Source organism: Schistocerca cancellata, chromosome 9 (assembly GCF_023864275.1).
Source record: "Schistocerca cancellata isolate TAMUIC-IGC-003103 chromosome 9, iqSchCanc2.1, whole genome shotgun sequence".
Lineage (NCBI taxonomy): Eukaryota > Metazoa > Arthropoda > Insecta > Orthoptera > Acrididae > Schistocerca > Schistocerca cancellata.
The window spans coordinates 215,159,985-215,170,921 of NC_064634.1; positions in this window are offsets into that span (position 1 = coordinate 215,159,985).

Consider the following 10,937-nt stretch of genomic DNA (forward strand, 5'->3'; position numbering starts at 1 on the left):
TTCAGGAGTGTCGATATTCAGTGACTATGTTTAAGACGTTATACAAGCCTACAAATTAGATGTTTTAGATAAGTCGATATAGTCTTCAATCAGCGAACATGTCTATGTACTGAAACATTACCGCTTGGTTTTACACTGCCTACAGTGTGAGGCATTTAAAATTGTCGGAATAGTTGATGAAATACACATCGGGTTAAAAAAAGTGGTAATAAACGTTTCACCTCGAAGAAGGACATCCAGTAACATAACGCTCGACTCCTGCGCCACCCCTGGGAGGGGGTGTTGGGTGACTTTGAAATATTAAACAGAAACCCGTATTTTTTATGGCAGATTTGGAGTCTCTTTAAAAAGTATGTAACATTTGTATGAAACATTTCTTTCATTTCATGATAGATGGTTCTGCAATCGGCAAACATGGAAATTATGTGAGAATGCCTCACCCTGTACATCACGTTACAAGTACATTTATTTATGCTATAGTTTCTAAGATTATACTCATCTGACGTATTGCGAAACAAAATCTACAGCCACCTAAGTAATTATGTATTAATTCGAAATGTATTAAGAAGCTACCGTTACTATACGTAACATTGGCATTTTTTATTTTTTAATTTTTTTTTAAATTTTTGTCGCCGCTCCACTTGCTCCAAATATTATTATTCATCGTCACTTTTGGACCTTAGATTAGTGCCAAGTGGTTAAAACTCAAAAATGTGACCCGATCTGTCACTTGCTGTAAACCAGACACTCTACGACTGATACAGGAATTCTTGTTGTTCGGTTAACAATTTGAAATGGTCTATAGGCTGAAACCGGACGTGGAGAAGCTTCGATGCAGCTGTTGCTGCTATTGAGTTATAACCTTACTGACAGATACGGATGGCCTACTTCCAGAGAAATGTTTGAACGACGTAACAAGGAAACTACACTGATAGTCCAAAGCATTATTATCTCTGCCCACCGCGAAGCCGGATGCTGCCACGTGACGTGGTGACGAAAGTATGTAAGCCGAGCGGACACGTTTGCGCCATCTCCCTAGCGAAGATATGGGCGGCATATTCGGAAATCCATTGAGATAATCGGCTCTGATAAAGGGCAAATTATTATTATGCAGAGCTTGTAAACTAGTGTCTCGAAAACGGCGAAGTTGGTTGAATGTTCACGTGCTGCTGTCGTGAGCATCTAAGAAAAGAAGAAGGACGGTGAAACTACCCCTAGGCTTCAAATGGTTGAGGACCCAAGAGCATCGTCAATTACGATTCCAGTGGGCACAGGAACGTCAGGATTCGACCTTCGATCGATGAAAATGTGGCTGCTCTTCGGGTGAATCAAATTTTTGCTACACTAGGTCGACAGTCGTCTTCAAAAACGTCTTCCCCGAAGTGAACGGCAGCTCGAAACGTGAAGCGTTCAGGAGGCATGGTAGCGTGAGCAGTATTATGCTAGGGCAGACATTCTCCTGCGCTTGCATGGGACCTGTTGTAGTAATCGAAGAAATGCTGATAGCTGTGAACCACTTGTGTCCCTTCATCCTTTGTATTTTCTCGTGATACAATGGTTTTAGGAACATTTCAGTGAACTCACGTTGATGTCTCGGCAACCAAATTCGCCTGATGTAAATACTACGGAACCCATCTGAGTAGTCATCGGGCCCAATCACCGCGTACGCAAATCAGCGGCCCGTTATTGACGCAAATTGCATGACCTATGCATAGACATGTAATTCCACGTACTTCCACAAACTTACCAACAACCTGTCGGATCCCTGATACGCAGAATCAGTGAGATATTTGTTCCAAAGACCGACAAGTAAGCTGTTAAGCGGTGGTCATAATGTTTTGACTCGAAAGTGTATGTACTGAATGCAACCTTACAGGTCTAATATATTACAGGTTAAACATAAAACCTCAGCACACAGTACTGATAGTCGGTGGTATTTGCTAAATAAGACTGAGTTTAAGCATATCCGTGATTCAGTATGTATGGGCGAATTGTTTGATACAGATTATATAGATGTATTGCATAGGGTGTTTGTAGTGGTTTTGTTTAGTTATTCTTGATGAACAAGAGAGTCGAAAGAAAGCAAAATGATTTCGGTCGTTCGTCAACGTGATGAATAGTGAGAGCAGACGAGATACCACACAGACGTCTCGCAGAAATGAAAACAAGAAAGAAACGTGTGTCAACTACTTTACAATAAAGGACGTCAAACGTTCCAAAACTGAATGCAACTTCGAAAACGTTAAAAATTTGTATTTTTTTTTTTTGTTAAGTTCCTGTGGGACGAAACTGCTAAAGTCATCGGTCCCTAGGCTTACACACTACTTAATCTAACTTAAACTAATTTACGGTAAGGACAACACAAGCATACCCATGCCTGTGTGATTGTGAAGCTGTTGCGTTCATTTGTGGCATCTTACGCAAACTTTTATGTTTTCATCATTTCCTTGGGAGTGGTCACCTTCACTTTCATACGAACACCTAAATCGGGAAACGGGGCTTGTCTCACTTACTCACCAGGCATACAAGTTAGGTGTGTCGATAAGAGGTTCTTATCAAATGAAAAACGTACTGTCATTAATGCCCTGTATGACACGTCAGAGGTGTTTTCCGGTGGAGGATTCGGTTTTGTCGCCTCGTTATCGACCGTTTGCGGTTCCGATTCGAAAGCCACTTCCTTTCCGCTGCTATGGAATAATTGTGCAGAATTAACTTCCTTACACTTCACTGTTGCAAACGGATGTTACAGTGCACACAGACACTAATTTGAATATAGCGAAAAAAAGGTACGAGGAAGCTTCGAAGCCGGCCAGTGTGGCAGAGCCGTTCAAGGCGCTTCAGTGTGGAACCGCGCGACAGCTACGTCGCAGGTTCGAATCCTGCCTCGGGCCTGGATGTGTGTGATGTCCTTAGGTTAGTTAGGTTTAAGTAGTTTTAAGTTCTAGGGGACTGACCACCTCAGATGTTAAGTCCCACAGTGCACAGAGCCATTTGAACCATTTTTAAGCTTCGAACACAAACCGCGCGGTTCGCAGTCCGACATCCTGACCACTTCACCAAGACGCCACGGATCTTACGTCTTCCTGTATGTTGCACTTCTGGTGCTTGACCGTTCACTGTTTCTATTTTGCTTTTTTTTACGTAGTTGAGTACAACTTCCTCCTGTTTTCATGATAGACCAGTTTTTGACGAGCTGTCCGCTGGACCCAGTTACCACTAAATCTGAGGGAGTGTGCGATAGGAAATTTCACTTCTGAGGAATGCTGTGCTAAAATTACTATTCTCTAAAAATTTACATCATCTAAGATGTACCTACTCAGTAGTATGCATAACTTTCCGTAAATATTTTATACAATACAAGCTGTAGTATTGACACGTAATCATAATCACTGTATAATTATTCATGATATTTTTAGTTAAACAGTTTCTTGCTCTCTGTCTGCGTGGTGTAATGTATTGTCTTGAAAAACTCTGTATGTAACATTAATCTATCAGATACTACGACGTACGTATGTAGTATTAGCACATATTGCATACACTAATATCTTAATCGAGTTACCGTTCAGTTTTCTTGGTGGTTTTAGACTCATTGTTGCATAGTATACAGGAGGTCATGAGTAGCATCTCTGACACAGTAACGTTAGGCAGATTTGTAAAACATAAAAAGCGTTCTTCAGTCCGAAGACTGTTTTGCACACTACAGGTGAAAGAAATGATAAGTGAGAGACAGAAATCCAGAATTGACCTCGGGTCGAATCGGAGACCTTTGGATGTGCAGTCAGTCACATTACTACCTTTTCTTATCATATTTTGTTCGTTATTGTTCGTTGCATTTATTCTAGTTCATCGTTGTTGCATTTGTTGCATTTACTCAGTTTTTTATTTTTTTATTTTTTTGATGAGACAGAGCAGCTAATGCTCTGTCCAAACACGCTGAGCTACCTTGCCGGGGTAACGTTGATTTACATGCAGAACATAGCTCTCGTGATGTAAAAAATAGTATGAAAAATATAAAAAGTGACGTGTTTTCGTGTGATATAATTAATCACTTCACCAAGAACAGTCACTGAAATTCAGTTCACAGAACATTTGCGCTATCCCTGATTTCTAACGTAAATGACGGAATGGTTTCATTAAACATGGCAAAGGCGAATTCCCTATTTATCGATCGTGGGCGAGAGGCATTCGTTGTGGGCCACCTTAAACATGTCAGAAGACTTACGACTCAAAAACATCGATCCTGATCGTCGTACATATTCGCCTTCACCTCGACGCAACACAACCAGACAGATTGTCGCTAAGGATTTGGAAAGAGTAGATTTGTCTTATCATTAGTGTTCACCACGATTTACAAAATCTGCAGATCTTGTCGGTTTTCTGCACTGAATAAAACGTATGTTACTGTTATAGAGAAGACGAAGACCGTGTCCAAGCGGCGAATAAATTACGGAACCCATGGTACTAATCAGTGCAAAACAAACGTACACCTTGTATCGTCTAGGTACGATCAGCATGAAGTAAGGTGTCATACCTTCGATCCCTTCGTCTTTTTGTGTTATTCGATTTCTTGGCGAAATGTCGGAGACATAATCTTCAGAATTTTAGGACCGTATTGAAATAATAGTGCCAAAACGAGGACCCTGGAATCTGGATGATAAACATGTTTTAGTTCGTCATCCTGTGTTTTCAGCTCAGGATATTTCATGTCGGTCCTACACACGCTGTGCATCCGGGAATACACTTAATGTAATTACCACCTTCTGTAACAAACTCAGAGTCACCTATACTGTGAAGTAAAAGGCGGATTTCCTTTCTTAATGCGTTGCACTATTTTGTACAGTGGTCCTGTTTTCATATAATCATTTGATATCTTGATATCTGACTGCCTCAAAAAAAGCGTAGAAAAAAATTGAGGTCATGAATAAGCTGCTCGGTTCTGTTACTAAACAGGCTACAGCGAGGCCTGTTCTAGTGACATGTCTGAAACGGAACTCAAAAAACAATAGTGACAATAATATGAGAAATGATGTCCATGCGGAGAACGTATCTTTGATTACACTGATAGTAAGATTATCTTCCCAAAGCGATTCACTCACAAGAATCAGAATCAGTCTTTCATTATTACGCGAAACGAATTAAGCTTCAAACGTATGTACAGTATTCCATAAACTACTTTAAGTCGAACAGCAAACTTCTGTACCTAAACGCTCCTCGTTATCTGTTTACCCATTTTTTCTCTCAGCGTTATCGCCGATTTAAAACGCATAAACATATTTGTTGCTGAAATTAGCTTTGTTATTGAAAAGCCTGAATATAAAGACGATATTTAATTGAAAATCTTTTACCACAACTACGTCTTTCAGTTTGAGCCTTCTACTTAATTTCGATAAATAATTCATAAACATAGCCATTAACGTGAAATTCTGTGGAAACTATCGATAAATTATTATGATTATTTAATATAATTCGGTAAGGAAATGTTAACAGATTTTTAGTGTACTAAATTTCCTTTTCAGCTCAATTTTCGTTGCCACTGATGATAATAGCCTCTGGAGTTAACAAATCAAAATTCAGAAGTCAGATTAGTAAGAAAAAGAATAAAAGTGATTCAATAGATTACATTAAATCTCACAAAGTCATCGTAAATGAAGAGTAATCAGAAGTCTGCCAAAAATGTCAATAGTTAGAAGTTAACAATCTCGAATTGGCAGCTACATAGAAGAAATAAATCGAGATCTCTTTCTCTCTCTCTCTCTCTCTCTCTCTCTCTCTCTCTCTCTCTCTCTCTCACACACACACACACACACACTCACACACATACACACCGAGTATTCAATTGCTAACAAACATTCACTTTCTGCTGTGTTATGTTCGGTATCAAGTTTACTATACTACCCTAAATCATAATAAAAAAACCACAATTCTGAAGTGGACGAATGTTTCATTCTATATGATACTTGTGACCTTACAAAAGAAAACACACTTTTAGAAACTCACTAAAGTATCTCTTAAATTCCCTTCGTCACTGTGGGTAATTGCCAAAATGAGCGTTGCTAATTGATATTGCGCGGAAGGCTGGAGAGAGAGAGTCGTACCAACATCTTTTTTTCAGCAGATGTAAACGCTGGTAGTCAAATATCGTCTTACTCGTGAAGATGAAGCTCTTTCACGTTCCCATATGCTCTAGTCTTAAGTGTAACTTGTCAATGGCGTCCGATACAGGTATACTACCATAAAAATTTAGCCGTATTCTGTCTCGTCCAAATTTATGTAAAAATTTCATCCTCGTTATATATGAGATGCGAAATATATGCCCCAGACCGAAATTCTATAGGGATGGAGCAGAAATTGCTTACTATCTACCGCTCGTGTCACACTCAACTAAAATGGGCAGCTAATCAAATGTAATGGTTTGGTGATTTAAAATTCAGATTATGTTCGTATATTCGATGTGCAAACTATTCCGTTGACTGTCCGAATAATGATTGACTGATGACCTTATATACAGTCCGCTCAGTTGCCGACATGGATCTGATTACACTAGCACTCGCATCAGTCACTCCGTAAAAGTAAATGAAAAATTCGTTTTATTACATGTTGTAATATGTTCGGTGATGTAGCAGACTTTGCTAACGGAAGCAGGAAGTACGACAATATATCTTGCGTGGAATGAGCCCTAAGTATGACAGAATTATGATTAAGGATAAGCAAAAAATAGGAGATAGCGATTAAGCGGCGTGGAAAATACGAAACTGACACATAGAAAGAAGTCACGACTGTCTTTCGAAAACAAAACAACAAAATTGCGACAGCTTCTGACGCCACCCAGGTAGTATGTCATCATCATCTTACGCCAAAGAATTGTAAATGGAAAACAATCAGTAGATGGCCGATGTAAAGGAGAAATCGGAAGCACATTTGTGAAGTAATGAAAACTACCGCCTGCTATGTAGCTGCAGAGCTGTGGAATAATGGTGCTAAGTGCAATGCATGGAAGTGTGTTCTTTCCGCCTGACCAAATAATGATATAAAATTTGGTATGTGGCCCATTTCACTAATTACAGGGTTTACGTCAAATACATATATACACTTGATAACGATTCGCGAAAAAGACAAAGGCTGTCGTCGATTACAAGAAGGGTGTCAAATACGTGCCAACACAGTTGTCAGTGAACAATTTCTTCGTGTATTGCATACTGCATTTTTAGGCCAGAGCTAAGCATACCAAAAAATGTCACCAACAAGAAACTTCATTTTTACGAGATGATATCCAATATTGGACATAGATGATTCAGAAAAGAACTACGAGAAGTTGAGATAAAAAAAAAATGTCCGCAGAAGAGGTAACTCTAGTATTGGTGCTCGGAAATAGATTGCGAACAACAGTTAAATACAATTGAGAACACTGTCAGCCATGGTGAAATTGTTGAGAGAGATGATGCCTAAAACTAATGACGCATATTGAAACAATGACAAATTAGAAATATACTCCATAAACGAGAAATTTTTGAGAAGTTTCATGTATCAACATATTGATAAGTGACTTTGATCAATTCGTGAAACAAGTAGAAAAATACAGCAGCGTGAATGAACTGATCGATTCAGGTAAGGATGAATAAAATTAAGATGGAACTGGCATGTAGCCTATACCGTGATAGAAATGAGCGTGGAGAAGGGAATTACACTGTAATCTAATACACGGAGTACAAACTCTAGGGAAGTGAAAGATGAGCCGGCCAGTGTGGCCAAGCTGTTAAAGACGCTACAGTCTGGAACCGTGTGACCGCTACGGTCGCAGGTTCGAATCCTGCCTCGGGCATGGATGTGTGTGATGTCCTTAGGTTAGTTAGGTTTAAGTAGTTCTAAGTTCTAGGGGACTGATGACCTTAGAAGTTAAATCCCATAGTGCTCAGAGCCATTTTTGAAGTGAAAGATGTACCGTGCGAAAAACGACGAATAGGAAGCAGTGAAACGAGGAAGAAGCAAAAGGGTTTTAATTAAGTACTGTTAAGAGCACAACTAGCTACAAACACTTTAAAAAGCTATTTTTTGCTGTTATGATCTGTTTCGGCTAATGATATCTACCTTGAAAAGGCTACCCCTGTTTTACTACAATATTCAATTTGTCAGAACCATTTGCCCATATCTGTAACTCATTTTAGCTGCAGTTTCGATCAAGGGCGTCACACGGTCCATGTAAAACACATGCTTCAAGCGGCAACTAACACGGAAAATGTTGTGAAGTGTTTATGTGTCATAGCTGCCTAGGATAAGCGTCCTATTTACATTTAAACACTTTCTGCATCCTTCCAGAAATGCATGAAGATCAGAACGACACAAAACGCCGTTCACTAGAAAAAATCCCAGCAGGAGATGACATGCTGCTGGGGCCTGATACGGTAGTAAAATAAAGGCAGCCATCTGAAAACGAGCATGAACCCTGAAACCAGTCAAGGCAGTAAAACAAAGATTTTAAAAATCGGTTGGTTGTGTACTCCACTAACAATCCTTAAACGATTAACAGCCACAGAATAAACAAGTTCCAACGTGGATAAAATAATAGTAAACAGTTTCTAAATCTAAATGAACATGATGCTGAGAAAAGATGTTTTTGGAAAACTGTCGCCAGCGTTAGTGACACTTTACTGAGGCATCCGCTTTGTTATTGTTGTATAGCCCACCATTTAATTAATAGGAATTGTAGTACGCAAGCATTATACGAATTCACGATGATTAATCACATAATTGTGGATGTTTGGTGTGAAATATAAAATAATAACAATGAAGTTTGGGAAAACCGAAGCAGAAGAGGATCGAAGCATTTGAGATGGGATGCTTCAAAAGAACGCTGAAAATTAGGTGAACTAATAAGGTAAGCAGTGAGAAGGTTCTCCGCAAAACTGATGAGGGAAGGAATACATCAAAAGTACTGGCGAGAAGAAGGGAAAGGATGATAGGACATCTATTAAGACATCAGGGAATAACTTCCATAGCACTAGAGGGAGTTGCGGAGGGAAAAAGTCTAGAGAAAGAAAGATATTGGAGTACATTCAGCAAATAACTGTGGACATAGGTTACAAGCGCTACTTTGAGGTGGAAAGGGTGCCATAGGAGAGGAATTAGAGGTGGGTGGAACGAACCAGTCAAAAGGCTAAGAACTCTACAAAATAAAATAAAACGACGAATGTGAATGCAGATTGCTTCAGATCACGCAAATTACAATCACAAAATACCTTAACTGTCCGGCCAGAAGATTCTAAACTAATAATCGTAGTACAGGGTGTCTCAGAAGTGATAGTCAATATTCAGGGATATGGCAGGAATTACCATTCGAAACATAAAATTCTAGTAAACATGGGCTCTAAAGCGTATACCTTAAGAGCTATGAGGAATTCTTAATCTTCGATACTGTGAAACAAATCTCTTCGGTTGCAAGCTCTTTGCTTTCTATATTTTTGGAAGTGGTAGTATGGACCAAAACAAGAAAAAATGTCCGATAAACCTGTGCTTTAAAATGCATACCTTAAGAGCTATGACCACTTGTTCATCTTCGCTACTTTGAAACACAGACTCCTCTATTGAGCAAGTGTTCATGACTTTTAAGGTATGCATTATAAAGCACATGTTTATAGGATTTTTTTTGTTTTGTTCCATACTACCACTTCCCAAAATATGGAAAGAAAAGAGCTTGCAGTAGAAGAGATTTGTTTCAGAGTATCGAAGATGAAAAATTCCTTATAGCTCCTAAGGTAAGCGTTTCAAAGCACATGTTTACTTGACTTCATTGTTTCGAATGATCATTCCTGTCATTTCTCTGAATATTTGCCATCACTTCTGAAACACGCTACATTTCTGCAAACCTTTGTAAAATATGCGACGTTTTATTCACTTATAAGATAACTTGACATGAGGCGTCAACTCACAATGAACACGTTTTGTAACAAAAATTCTGGAAAACCAGAAGATGTCAGCAAAGTCTGTCGAAACCTGTTGTGGAATATGAAGAAGTACTTATACGATTTTAGTTCTAGAGGGTTTCCTTGTCAAACAAAACATCCCCCCGCCTTATTTCTCAACATGAAAAATTCATTACTATCATGATCGAGATCCACAATAAACAGCGAAGCGTATTAACTGTGCGCTGCCGGTGTACAACTGGTCCAGAAAACACTCGTACCCATTCACATTAAATACATGGGGTTGCCTCATCTTCATTTTCTTGCACGGACGCTGAAAACAGAGCGCACTTCAGCTTAGCGGACGGACTTCCTCGTGTGGCGTGTGGCTCTAGCCACAGGCGACAAGTAGAGAGCACCGCCTTCCTGCCCTGGATCGCCGCTGCGCCTCGCTCGCAGACCTTGGCGTAACCCTGAGTGACGCACCGCATATCTGCGCCGGGTGTCTTCTCTTCGTCCGTCACGTCCGCACTGTACCAGATCACCAACCTGCCCCTCTCCCAGGCGTCGCCCTTCATTCTGACCCTCCCCTCTTCATTTGACCCTCCCCTCGTTCCCTCCAATCCGCCCTTCCCTCATCTTCCGTCTCCGTCACGTGCTCTTCTAGCAATGGAGCAAGTGCTCTTTGGAACCGCCGAGCTCCGCCTCTATGATCCGAGAGCAGCGCATCACATTGCATTATTACTGTCCTTTAACGCATCTCCCGTTAGTTAAATTTTTTCATCCCCTCCCCCCTCTCCGCTCTGTCCTCCATCCACCCTCCTTCCGGTTCGTTAATAGCATGCAGCGTCAGCGTCGTACTATGACGGCGAAGCAGGGAATAGCTGCGGAGGGCGGTGCAGAGTCGGCGGCGGATGGCTTCGTCAAAAGGGAGTAGGAGGAGAGGAAGGTGGAAGAAGAGGCGGAATGAGGTCAGAGTATGGTGACTTTCGCCTGGCGCGTACGCCCGCGTTCTCCAGACTGCGTCTCGCGGAGGGGTTG